Source organism: Cupressus sempervirens, chromosome 2, assembly GCF_028749045.1.
Source record: "Cupressus sempervirens isolate cs-2001-9-10 chromosome 2, ASM2874904v1, whole genome shotgun sequence".
In the NCBI taxonomy this organism is placed as follows: domain Eukaryota; kingdom Viridiplantae; phylum Streptophyta; class Pinopsida; order Cupressales; family Cupressaceae; genus Cupressus; species Cupressus sempervirens.
The window spans coordinates 762,808,058-762,822,925 of record NC_143119.1 but is presented as its reverse complement, the minus strand read 5'-3'; positions in this window follow the sequence as shown (position 1 = coordinate 762,822,925).

The following is a 14,868-nucleotide window of genomic DNA, read 5'->3' as shown; positions in this document are numbered from 1 at the left end:
GTTAGACAATATTGCCAAATTGAAGAAAACCAAGAGTGTAGTCTTCAAATTTGAATCCCTACTAATTCATTTGTTTTTCTATGCAATAAAGAAGTTCCCAGCTATGACTAATTGGGAGAGAAATGAGTACGCAATGAAGTTGGTAACTCAATGCTACAAGTCAAGGTTGGAAAGTGTTAGAGATAGTGACATTGATGGAATGATGAAGAACTTCTAGACTGAGATGAAATAAAGGTACAAAATACCTCCCTCCATGGTAGAGAAGTATAAGGATGATATATGCTTCATGGTGGAAACTGATAACACCTCCATGGAAGCAATGGAACTAAAGGTAAAGTTCATAAAACCCATGGGATATGAGATGAGCACAGAACTTATTGAAGGATATGTGTAGATCATACTTCAATCTGAGAAGGACACTAAATGCCCTAGATGGGGAACATATGAGGAGAAAATGAGAATAGTTCATTCTAAACTACACAAAAAGGAGAGCAAGAAGAAAGTAGAAAAGGTAATTGATTCCATCCTTAAGGAATCAAGTATGACCTATGAAGAATTTAATGAGGTAAATGGAATTGCACTAGAGATGAAGGAAATTGGGCAATCTGAAGTGATAACAACAACCCTAATTATTGTTATGAGACCTTTAGAAGGTGTAAACACTACACAATCATATGTGTAAGCCCCTATTGCTCCATATGTAGTAGTTACACAATTGCAACCAGCAAGGACATGAAGTGATCAACCTAGCAGGTAGCCAGAGGGGGAAGCACCTGTTGCATAGAGGAAGTCAGAAAGACTAGTAAAATTCAAGCAAGAACCAACACCATCCACTAGGAAAAGGGTCAAGCAGACCACCAATGGTCCAGGAAAGAGAAGAAAGACACTGCAAGTCAGTGATTCTAAGGATGAAGCTAAAGATAGACCAATGGAGCAAGCTGCACAAGAAGGCAGAACACCAATTGGAAAGAAAGCATAGAAGACTAAGGTAGAAAACCTTAACATGAAAATTATCAATGATGACAATCTTGTGTAGTTGAAAAAGTATTATATTTTGTAAAATAATATGGATAGAAGACAACTAGAGAATGCCATAGTGAGGAACATAATCCTAAGGTATAAAAGGTTTGACAATATTGAGAATAAGATACTTGAAGACCTATTTAACAGGCTATTTAATAGGAAGAAAAGAGTTATAGAGGAATACATAAAGTTGAGAGAGACTATGGTCAATAAATTTTGTGAAGTAAACTCTAAGGAAGATTTAGACAAAACTTTTAAGGGTATTGAGCCCTTGCCGAGGAGCAAAAGAAGAGAAATTCTTCTAATGGGAGGTAACTATAAGGATGTGAGTGCCTATAGTAGAAGAGGTGAGTGTGCAGTCCAAACCTATGAGCCCAATCTATGTGGAATCAAGCACAACTTCCAATGATGAGGAATAAATAAAGAAGAAAAAACAAACACCCTCACCACCAAACATTGTCATGGGTATTGAATCCATGCAAATGGACAATACACATATCACTATGGATGCAAAGAAGAATCCTTTTACACCATTTGGCCAATCTATTGTTGGCAATATCACATCATACACTAGCTTTGATGATGACGAAGAAGAGGAAATGAAGAGATAGGCTAAGGAAAAGAAGAAAGAAGAGGCAAAGAGGAGAGAAAAAGAAAAGAGAAAGGAAGAGAAAAAGCAAGAAGAAGAGAGAAAGAAAGAAAGAAATAGAGAAGAAGGGAGAAGAAGAAAAGAAAAAGAAAGAATAGGAAGAGGAAATAAAGAAGCAAGAAGAAGAGAAAAGGAAGAAAGTAGAAGAAGACTCAAAGAAAGAAGCTAAGAGATTAGAAGAAGAGAAGAAGAAATTTGAGGAAGAGAAGAAGATTGCAGAACTAAAAGTAGTTACACTCATTCCTGCAGTAACTCCAGTAGCAACAACAAAAATAGTAGCAGTACCATCTGATAATGATGAAGATTAGAAGGGATTGATGAGCTCATTGAGAAAATTGTTTGAGAAGAACAAATCAGTAAAGTCTTTGGAGAAGACACTAACTGAAGTCTTGGATAGAATGTAGAAGACAGTTACCGCAACTATAGCCAATCCAAACTTGCAGGTACAACCTTAGTTGAGGTCCAAGCACATGACAAGCATGATGCAACACTATTTGATACAATGTGCATAAATGTGAGAAGTGATTTGAAGGCACTTGATGTAAGCATCAAGGAGTTAAGAAAACACATTGATGAAGGGAAGAAATTGTATAGATAATGTGTGCTATAATACAAATACCTAGCAGACTTTGAGAGTCAAGTAAAGGGTAAGTTGAGTGACCTTGATACACTCACTGCAAAACTACAACTCCCTAAGACTAGTATTGAGAAATGTTGCACAAAAGTGGAGAAGATCCATAGTGAGATCAAAGGCTTGAAGTATGACAAGGAAAAGGCCGCAAAAAGGTTCTCTATTCTTAGAGAAATCTTGTCACCTAAAATTAGCATTTTGCAGAGGCAACTCAAGGAATGTCTTGCAACAAAGACTTCCTATGACAAGTTTTCCTATACTGACTTAAGCATAGTTGAAGTGACATCATATGCACTATGCACACTAATCAATATTTCTAATACAATGAAGGAGAATTAGAAGAAGAAAGTGGATAGACTAAATCTTGTATATGAAAATTATTTTTCCACGATAAAAAGTTGATCAGTAGTAGGCCACTAGCTTTTGTATACATTTTTTGACATCTTTGCCATTGATGTCAAAGGGGGAGTTATACGTAAGGAAAATTGTATTTTTGTAAGTACTAAAGGGAAGAAGTAATAAATGTAAGGAATTGTATATTTATATGTAAGGGGGAGTATACATATGTATCAATGTAAAGGAGTAATACAAAATGTAATGATCCATCAAAACATGAATAAAATTGTTATGTTTTGAAGGCAATTTTGTGTACTTACTTTTATTTGTTTTTGTTATGTATGATATCATTTCGAGACTTATCCAATTTTCCCAAATATTGCCATCAACACCAAAGGGGGAGATTGTTGAAAATATGGTCAAATAGATGTCTTGAGAGTTATCATTTATCGCAACATGTATTAAACATTTCATTTATGCATTTAGAGTTAGAAAATTATTTAAGTGTTAGATAGTTTGCAGCAGCACAGAGATAGATGAGATGTGTATGGATGACACACTATGAATTAGCTTATGCACAGTTGAGGAAAGCTTTATGATAACATCATGATGATGTATGCTAGTGCATAGATGTGTATATATAGTATGACACAAGTTACAGTTGAAATACCAGTACGGGTATTTGACACAACATAGAAGAGAATTGAGTTGTACAACTTAAGGAATTGTTTTGGTACCAAAATAATTACTAAGTCATGATGAGCTGACTTTGTGGATATTATTCCATAAGTTATTTTATATTATATCAAGTGTGTGAACACGTGAAGGTTGACTGAGTGGAGAATTACTAATTTGTGAAGTATAAGTAAAGATCTAATCTTTCACAGATAAGGGTGCTAGATGTGGAAATTATATGATATGTGAACTATTGTATAGACAACTTGAAAGTTATATGAGACTTATGTGATGTGAGATTCAATTTATGATTAGAGAAAGTGTGAATTAAAACAGTGAGAAAGTATTGTATTTATATTTATTCTTGTGAAGAACTTTATTGTATAAATGCATGTTAGGGTAGTGGGCTCTTCTTGCATACATTGTAATTGTTCTACCAACTCCTTATAGGGTTGAGGCTTCTAACAAGGACTTGAGACACTATATGTACTTCATAGACTCCTAATAGAGTCAATATCCTTAACATGATCCTTTTTTTTTAGTGAATCATCTTGTGGATATCATCCTCATTGGGGTTTTCCCTTGGCCAGGGTTTCCCTAGTTAACAAATAATGGTGTTATGAGTTCTCTATGTGTATGGTTATATTTAATGTTCAGTATTGTTGGTTTAATTTCATATGTAATTTATAAACTAATTAAAAATATTCAGTTGTGGACAAAAGTTAGTAGAATACTAATTCACCCCATTCCCCCCCGCTCTCAATATTATCTATTTCTAACAGAGTGTTGATAAAAGAACATGTTAAGGGTGAAAATTAGAAAAGGAGATCTCTTTTTAGGGTTAAATGAAAGATATTGGAAAAGATGTGAAAAGTCATTATTGGGTTAGGATTCACTAATAATGTTATCTCAAAAGAGGCAATCCAAAATTTGAAACTTACCAAAATAGCTCATGTGTGTCCCTACAAGGTCACCTAGTTGAACAAGGGGCAAAACATTTTGGTTAATGAAAAAGTATGGGTTGATTTCTCCATAGGAAAGTATTAGGACAAGATACTTTGTGATGTTTTACCAATGGATGTATGTTATTTTTTTCTTGGAAGACCATGGCAGTATGATAGGGAAGCAGTCCACCATGGCAAGGAGAACAAGTACTCATTCGAGAAGAATGGAGTCACTTATAAGATGCAGTCATTACTAGAAGAGACATTGTGGAAAAGGAAGAAGCTAATAAAATCTTGATGAGTGGGAAAGAGTTAATGAATGATTTGAAGTAGGGTGAAGGAATTGGTTATGTAATCATAGTGATACCAAAGGAGGAGGAATCACCAAAACAAACACCTATACCTGCAAAAGTACAATAGTTGTTAGATTAGTTTAAGGACATCATATATGATGGAGTACCATTTGCATTACCCCCAAAGAGAGAAATAATTCATCAGATTGACTTTATACCAAGTGCATCTTTACCAAACAAAGTTGTATACAAGATGACACCTAAGCAAAACAAAGAGATTGCAAGGCAGGTCAAAGAGCTACTAGACCAAGGGCTGATTAGAAAAAGCATAAGCCCATGTGCTATTCTATTTGTCTTAGCCCCTAAAAAGGGTGGTAAGTGGAGAATGTGTACAGATTCTAGGGCAATAAATAAGATAACAATAAGATACAAATTTCATATTCCTAGGATAGAAGACTTAATGGATTGTCTTGGTGGAGCTAGATACTTTTCAAAAATTGATCTTAAGAGTGGATATTATCAAATAAGGATGAAAGAGGGTGATGATTGGAAGTCTTCTTTTGAAACCAATGAAGGAGTCTATAAGTGGTTGGTAATGCCATTTGGTCTTACCAATACACCAAGTACATTTATGAGGGTAATGAATGAAGTCCTAAAAGATTAAACAAGTGTGTTTGTGGTAGTATATTTGGATGGCATCCTAATATATAAAAAAACAAAGGAAGAGCATATGAAACACTTGGAAATTGTGTTGAAGAGACTCCAAGAGGAGAATTTGACAATGAATCTTAAGAAGAGTGTGTTCATGAAAGAGAAACTTGTTTACTTGGGCTTTGTAGTTTCACAAGGTAATTTGAAAATGGACAAGAGTAAGGTAGAGGCAATCTTGAGCTGGCCTACTCCTAGAACTACTATTGAAGTAAGGAGTTTCCATGGGTAGCCCAATTTTAGGGAAAATTCATGAGGAGATTTAGTGATATTTTTGCTCCTATGAATGACACAATAAAAGGGGGCATGCAGATAAAATTTGTATGGAAAAAGGAAACATATGAGAGTTTTGAAAGACTAAAGAAGGAAGTAGAAACTCAACCAATATTGGTTTTTCCAAGTTTTGAAAAATTGTTCATTATAGAATGTGATGAAAGAGAATTGTAGTTGGAGCGGTGTTAAGCTAAGAGGGGAGGCTTGTGGCCTTTTTCAATGAGAGGCTCAATGAGGAAAAGTCAACATATTTTTCCTATGACTTGGAGTTATATGCATTGGTTTAATCCCTCAAAAAGTGAAGGCACTATCTACTACTAAAGGATTTTTTTGTCTATACTGACAACTAGGCACTTAGTTTCATAAACACAAAAGAGAAACTCAGCCTTAGGCACATCAAGTGGATGGAATAGAAGGGGCTCAATAACAAGGTAGTTGATGCCTTAAGTAGAAGGATATTGATTGTTTAAGAGCTCAAATTGTAGAGCATAGGGATTGAGGAGTTTAATGTAGCAATGGAACAATCATTATTTTGTCATTAATGTCAAACCTACTACTTGTTGGTGAGACAATTGCTTACTTTGGTTTGAATGCTATTAATTGTTTGATTGATGAAGAGGATTTGAAAAGAAAGGACAACAAGAAAAGCTACAAAAAGGTTGAGTTATTTGGTGTATAAAAGCAACACCAAGACCAAGCAAGACATTGATGATATAGTGTAATGTTTATCTAGTTAAGGCTATAATGAAAGGATACTTGAGCAAAGAATAGAAGAAGGCTAAGTAGAGAAATGTATTTTCCAAGCTTGACTAAGTAAATAGTGGAAGTTGAGCAAAGTTAGTGTAGGTTGAATAGAAAATTAGTTGAAGCTGAGCATTACATTTAGTATCATCCAAGCATGTGAAATATAGTTGACTCCAAGTGAAGAAAGTTAGTATGAGTCGAGAAAGAGAAATCTAGTTGGTTCGGAGTGAAGAAAGATAGTATGTGTTGAGCACCAATACAGACCTAGTGCATGCCTTGAAGCAACCCAATGTTGGTTGACCATTAGAAGACATTGTTTGCCAAGAAAAACAATGTTATTGCTGAGTGCCAATAAAATGTGTTAGATCAAGTATTTAATGCATCTAAGCTAACAAAGTTGATTTCTTGAATTGTGTGAAGCATGTGGGAGACTATTATGATGAGCTGGTGGCAAAAAAATCAAGATAAACTATCTTGAGGTGAATTCAAAGAGGATTGTAGAGGAAGTTTCTAGAAAGGGATGAAATGTAAAAGTGGGTAGACTCATTTAATATTACCTAACCCTAGAATGGATGATTTTGGTTAAGCAATAAAATACCTAAATTCTCTATATAAGGAGATAGTAGACCAGAAGCAATAATAGTCATGTGTGAGAACCTAAGGAAGATAAGAGGTATAGGGTGTTGCTTCATATGGTGGCCAAATAGAAGAGTTTGTAGTTCTCATACAAAGAAATAAGGCTTAAGGTGATGAAGGCTTGAAGGGTGAACAAGCTGTCAAAGACAAAGAGGATGAATGCCAAGCAAAATGGAGGACTGAATGTGAGATTTGTAATAGACAAGTGAGTTGTAATTGTTATCAGATCAAGTCCTATTGTTACTCTCTCAGAATTATTTCAGTTTAGATAAATCCTTTGGATTGAGGTTGACCTAACAATCTTTAGTAAATCCTTTAACAGGGTGACATTATAATGGAATGTTCTAAAGTCCTTTAGCAAGGCTCACTCCTAATAGAGTGATTGAAATCCTTTAACCAGGTCACATTTAATAGTGTGTATTGTAACCTTTAATAGGGTTGGCTCCACACAGAGCTCATTTTAGAAGAGTGAAAATTGGTAGCATGTTACTAGTGGTTTTTCTGAAATTGGGTTTCCACATAAAATCATTGTGTCAAAATGTGTGATTGATTTTGTGGTATTGCATGTTTACATTTCTGCAAAGTTATTTTGACATAAGACAAAAATATGCATATGTTTAAGATATTAAATGGCCAATGCATGCATAAGAATAAGTTGCAATACTGAAAAGTTTAATTTGCACATTTGGACCTTGGATAAATGATTCAAACCCCCCCCCCCCCCCTCCCCCATTTATTCTAAAGTATTCCAACAAAGTAGAAGGCTATTGATTGTTCAAGAAGTCAAATTGTAGAGCATAGGGATTGAGGAGTTCAAAGGTTTGTAACGAGGAGATACTAATTTTGCACAGGCATATAACGTATGTAGCAATTTTGAAAACCACTTTCATGGCCAATTTTCTGAATTTACTTTACAAAATGGTTTGTTGTTTAAAGGGTAACAATTATGCGTGTCAAGAGGGTCTATGAGGGAAAATATCATTCAAGAAAAACATAATGGGAGAATGAGTGGTCATTTTGGCCTAAATAAGACCCTAGACCTAGTAGAAAGGTCCTACTATTAGCCAAAGATACAGAGGGATGTAAGGAGGTATGTAGAGTAGTGTGGGATATGCTAAAAAGCTAAAAGTACTTCATCTAATGCAGGACTCTATCAGCCATTACCCATTCCAAATAATCCTTGGGAGTGTGTCAGTATGGATTTCATAGTTGGCCTACCTAGAACAAAGATAGGATTGGATAGTATATTTGTTTTGGTTGATAGATTTAGTAAGATGAACCAATTTAAACCATGTAAAACTACAAATGGTGCTAGTCACATAGCCCACCTTTTCTTCAAGGAAATAGTTAGAATATATGGCTTGCCAATGAGTATTGTTGCAGACAGAGATGTCAAGTTCATGGGGCATTTTTGGAAGACACTTTAGAAGAGGTTAGGCACTAATTGGGCTCACAATTCTTCCTATCACCCCCAAATAGATGGGCATACATAAGTGATTAACAAGGTTCTTGGTAATCTACTAACATGTTTGACTAAGGAGTAAGGACAAGGTTGGGAGCAAGTTATTCCCCAGGCATAATTTGCCTCTAATGATAGTAAAAATAGAGCCATAGGACTAAGTCCTTTCCAAATTGTATATGGTGCACATCCAAGGGGTATTATGGAACTTAGAGAGTTACTAAGACATGAAAAGATCAGTGGGCATGCACATGATTTTTTCCAATCCATGAAAGAGATTCATGATCAAGTGAAGCATACATTAATGGAGACCACTCAAAAGCTAAAAGGAAAGAAAGACGAGGGAAGGAGAGATCTAAAATTTTAGATAGGAGACTTGGTAATAGTATTTTTTAACAAATCAAGGTTGAAAAAGGGCATCCCATATAAACTTCAAATGAAGAGGATTGGACCATGTAAGGTGTTGGAGAAGTATGGTGCAAATTCCTATAAAGTTAACCTACCTAAAGACATGTCAATCTCCCCCATCTTAAATTTTCAAGACTTGATACCATATAAAGGTCCATATATTGATGAGGCATAGTATTAGATAGGGCTAAACAAGGATGCTACAGAGCTACAAGTACCTAAGAAGTCATAGCCTCAAGTTGAAAAGATACTAAAATCTAGAATAAAGAAGAGTACTAGAAACAAGGTATATAAAGAGCATATAATAAAATAGAAAGACACCCCTGAAGTTGACTCAACATGGATTGTAGAGAGTGACTTGAAGAAACATGGAATTAGCCTAAAGTTTCTCTCACCATAAGTAACTTACTCTTTCTCTTGTAGGGGGAGTATGGTGCAGGAGAACCTTAGGGAAAGGTAATCCCTAATATTAATTTTGTCTTTAGATGGTCTATCAAACCATTGAGTCCCATGGTTTTTTTAGTGTGTGGAAATAGGTTTGAGTCTAATGCTTTATTTTGGTTAAGTTTGTAAGACCTAGTTGTTGTTCTAAGCTCTTGATGGAATCAAACTTGGTCAAAGTTGCAAAATACCTCAAAAATGAGGGATAAGTGTTCAAATGTGGTCCATAGGTGTTTTTGGATCAAATTGAGTAAATATGAATCAAACTGGACAAGTTTGGAAAGACACAAGACCATTCTTGCAAAAGTTGTCAAAGTTGCTCATGACAACTTTGCAATATTGCAAAGTTGCCATGACAACATTTCCTCAAATGTTGGAGGGAGCACTTGTTAGGTTTGAGGATTGATATTAGGGTCCAAATAGATAAGGTATGAGTATTTAAGATGATCTAAACCCTAATCAGAGGGGATGATTTCTTTATACAAATGTTACTTGAGCAAGGAGAAAAATTACTGACAGAGAACATTATTTTTGGTGTTGAATCCTATTGAGTTGGATTGGCATCCTAACTATATTGCATAGGTTAGTTTCTTAGTATCATGTAACAACTTTTTGCATGCATATTTTGAGAATGTAGATCTATTTTGATAGGTGTTGTAAATTGTTTGATTTTTGTTTTCCTATTGGTCTATACATAGTGTTCTAAACAAGAATGTCTATAACTTGAGTTTCCATGATTAAAACCTAATGGCCTCTGGGATTCAAATAGTAGCATTTGTAAATTATGTAAATATAGAAGGGGGAATTTATTGGAGTTATTTTTCTATTTTTTTCAAGCTATCCCTAAGCAATCTTGGAGTAGTTTGGTAGGAATTTGAATGTTTGCAAGTGAATTTATGGAATATGCTTGATTGGTTTGCACCAATCTTGTTTGGATAAATGATCTTGATAGAGGCAAATGTCCAAGTGCTATAGGAGAAGGTCTAGGAAGAAGTTCCAAGCACCTTGTGAAGACAAACAAAAAGAGTTGTTGGCATTGCCTTAGAAACCCTTAAAAGTAGGGTTTTTGGAAAAGTACAGTACAGACACTTTGGAGGATTAAGACCTAGAAAATTCTTAAGTCTAGGTTGATATGAAGAAAAGTCTAGAAGACATCAAAGGGGTTTGTTAAGATATTTTTGGAATTATTCCAGATTCCTTGTTTGTAGGAGGCCTAATTGGGGCTTAGAGGGCTACAAGGCCTAACAATGCCAGTTTGTGATTTTGAAGGTCAAAACCTTGAAATAAGGTGCAAAAAGGTTAGGAAATGTTCAAGAACCATATGAAGGTGGTCAAATCACCTATTTTCCTTACTAGGAACCATTGGTAAAAAAAATTTCTTATTTAAACATAAGTCACATATTTGGGTTTTGAAGGGTTAGGAGAGTAACTTGAATGGATAGGCGAGTTTCTAGGTTGGAGAGGTCTAGGAAGAGATCCTCAAAAGTAGGTTATAGAGAAAGGACCCTAGGAAGGCTAGGAGAAAGCCTTGGATAGAGAAAGAAGGCTCTAAGTGTGAGAAACTCCCCATCAGTATAATAGAAGCTGAGTTGGATCTTTATGCTACTTCTTGAAGCATCAAGGCTTCCTAACGTGGACATCACTTCTTTATTTACCCTAGGTGTCTAATGCAATATCATCTTGGTTACTTTGGAAATCTTGCATTAACAAATATTTTTTCTTTTTGTTGTTCTTGTCTACCATTTGAAGAATGGTCATTGTTGTTCATGTTTTCTCTTTCCACATAGTTAGCTCCTTAATGTAGACCTATCATGTATCTTGTACGTAAGCTTGTAAATTCTAATTTCATCATTTATAGGAATTAGCCTCCTCTTTGTTCATGGTATGTTGATTTCCTAGCAACTCGAGTAATGTGTAGGGTTCACTTTAGAGATGTTCATTTGACATTATGGCATTACACACACTTGGGAACCTATTCTTGGATCATGTGTAGACCTATCCTTGTCCTCACAGATGTTTATTTTCTTTTTTGTAAGGTCATTGAATTCTCCTTTGGGGTAGGACCTATAATTTGTAATAATTTGTCTGACAAGCAAACTTGTGGTCTTACTAGTTATATAAGTAGAGATCTACAATTAAGAAAGGTACAATGAAATTAAATAGAAGGAAAATACTAAGTTTTAGCTTTGTAAGCTCAAGCTTTTAAGCTCGTTGATTGTAATTTGAATGTATATGGCTGCAACTAGGTAGGCCTCATACTTGACATGTTGAATGAAGATTGCATCATCAATTATGTATTAATACCTCTATAATCTCTTGTGATTTGTCCAATTGGTTGCCTTTTGTGTGTAACTCTTAGCGAGGGTAGTAGGGAGGTGAACTTTATCCCCTTTTTCTTTGGGTCATTATCTCTTTCCCCCACTATATCTCATTATATTTTTGTATCTCTCACACTTTATTTCACCATTTATGTCTCTCTCTACTCACGAGCTATATCCCTCCTTTTCTATCTCCCTTTCTATATAAATATATTTCTTGTTGTCTCCCTTGATTTTTATCTTTACCTTTATCATCTTTCTTGCACTCTATCTCCCCAACCCCTCTCCTTATTGCGGACATAACACATTCATTTTTCTAATACAAATTTATTCACCAATAGGCTATTATGCAAGATGCTTCCACCATTTTTGGTGATGTCTCATATGGAAAATAAAACACAGTGCCAAAAAGATTGGTAAATTGATAATTTATGTTCTAGATTAGACTTTTTGCACAAAGGTATTTGTTGTTATGTGGAGCATAATCAAACTTAGAGGTTAATTTTTCACCACTCCATTTGACACAATTTCCCCCAAGTTTTTTTCTACAAGGGTTTAGGGGAAGTGCCCCCATGCTAGGGGTCAAGGGACAATGCCCAAGGCCAATTCCTAGGGTTGTGCCCTAGGTGAACTCCTTGTTGCAATACAAGGAAGGGTTGAGGGACAACACCCATGAAGCCAAAAATGAATTTACTATTGTAAAAGTTGTCAAGGGTTAGTTTTCCTATTAGTCGACTTATTCTAGCCCTAATTTTTTAGGCAGAATAATTCTTGTAGCCTTGTATAAAATGGCTTAGGGTTAAGGATTTTATGATGTATGATAATTTAGTATCTTATTGCAATGGTATTGAGTAGCAAGGGATTGCATTTTGTAATAAGGTTAAAATCACTAGAAAATTAACATTGGACTTGGTTTGGTGGACATAACCTGGGGATTGGGTGGACCACATTGAATCTTTGCATCTTCTATTTTATCATGTGTGTTTTATTCCTTTGTGATATTGGTTATATTTAGATGTAATTATTATTCGTGTGACTTTAATTCTTACAGTACAAATATAGCTTATTACATTGAGTGTCAAGCCAACAAGAGATGGTGTACAACAACTACCAACATGCTACTGATTTCAGCCTGACAGGGCCCCTGCAAAAATGTATAAGATGCACATAACCCCAAAATAATATCAATGGAAAACTATTTAAGCAAATAAAATAATCCTTACACATTTTATACATATCATTTTTGTTTTTACGTCAATAGGCATGTAAATATGAAACAATAAAATTGGCTACATTAAGCTTTAGACAACAAATAAATGAGCAAGACTGATTATCCATGCTAGGTAACAAAAGTGCTTTATATCAAATTGAGCTTTATATCTTTAACAACAATGAAAACCTTATCTACCAAGTAAATTTTACTATCTATATTAAACATTAAAAGTTTAAAATGTAAAAATATCATTATATTTTTTGTGAATAAAAAAATACAAGTTTAAAATCTAAAAAAAGTACAATTAAATAAATTAACTAAACTAAAAATTCTTCAAATTTTCTAGAATCTAAAGGAGTAAATGGGTGAGCACACCAAGATGGTGTACAAAAAGGGGGATATAAGTGGACACCTTTTTCCTAAAATTGGGCAAACCTACACTTGGATAAGACATTTGAGGGTCATCCACTCAAATGAAAAGATGTGTAAAACATATAATTGTAGTACTCTGAATCTACTTTCTAAACTACTAGAATTTTTACAAAATGGATAAGATTAGGTGGGTCAAACCCTATACACATGAAAAATAGTTCCTTATTTTTATAGAAAACATAACATAGTTGTTTTGATTTGCAGTGTAAAAAACTTAGTTATATTCAATATTTTGTAAATCCCTTTGGTAGGATGATAGATAGGAGTGATATCTATAAGTTGTATAATTTTTTTGTAATTTTCTAATGAGTATTTTTTATTATGAATTATTGAAGTGGTTGCATCATGAAATTTTAGTACCTGTTCATGTGAAGGGCATAACTTGTACCGAAATAATAAAAAATAAAAACTTTTTAAAAAAAAGTGTATAAAATGAAGTGTAGGATAATAATATATAATTTATTTTTCCTTTGGTTAAGTATATTAAAAGTTATTTAAAAAATTTAGACATGTGTCTATGAGGACTATGAATATAGTGGTAAAACTAATTAAAGTTTACAATGTTAATATTGTCCAAAAAAGGAAAAAAAAAAGTTTAGAAAGCTAAGAAGACATGTGAGATTATGGTGGTGATTTTAGACATACCCACTTTTCCAGTTAGAAACTTGATAAAGGAAAAGATGAGAATTCATCTTATAAGATGAAAAAATGTCTAAAGGAATAAGATTGGAGGGAAAACGAGTTCCCAAGCCTTTGGGTCAACTACCAAGGCTATTACTAAGCCATAAACCAATCATGTTTTAGATTTTCAAATAACCAGACCAAATTATGAAAAATAAGAAGAACATTCAAAACCTTATCGAAGTTGAAGCCTGATCAGATTATTAAGATGTAAAAAATTTACTTTTTCAAAACTTGATTAGGTTTTGGTGAAGTAAAAATGGGCTCTACTCAGAAGGCCATAAAATTTTCATTTGGAGTTTGAATGCCTCTGTTCAAAATGTGTTGGAAAAGTATTAAAGAGATCTAAAAGATTATGTAGATAAAAAATTTGAGAACATAAAAAAAACCATCCATTTGAATTAATAATATTCTAAAATAGGTACTCATTATTTTCCAAACATGTAACCAATAGGTAATCACAAATACAAACATACTTTGAATCCTCTCATGCCCTGCCTCTCCCTCCCTCCCTCCACTCACTAACTCATAAGATATGTATCTAACTAAATCCTAAAATATCTCCTTTATTCACTAGGTCCTAACCTCTCTCTCTAACTTGTTATCCGCAACCTTTGTCTATCTTCGAGTAACCCCTAGCACCCCTCCCTCCTCCCCTCCCCCTCTCTGTCTCTCTCTCTGTCTCTCTCTCTCTCTCTCTCACACACACACACACACACACACACACACACACACACACACACACACACACACACACACACACACACACACACACACACACACACACACACACACACACACACACACACACACACACACACACACACACAAACACACACACACAACACAGACTCAAACATTCACTCACTAAACCACTAAATCCTAAGATTTCTATATTAATAACTCCTAAAATCAATATGGAACAAATCTGGGTAGAAAAGAGTGTTAACATAGTTCCCCCTGTTCTCTCTCTCTCTCTCTCTCTCTCTCTCTCTCTCTCTCTC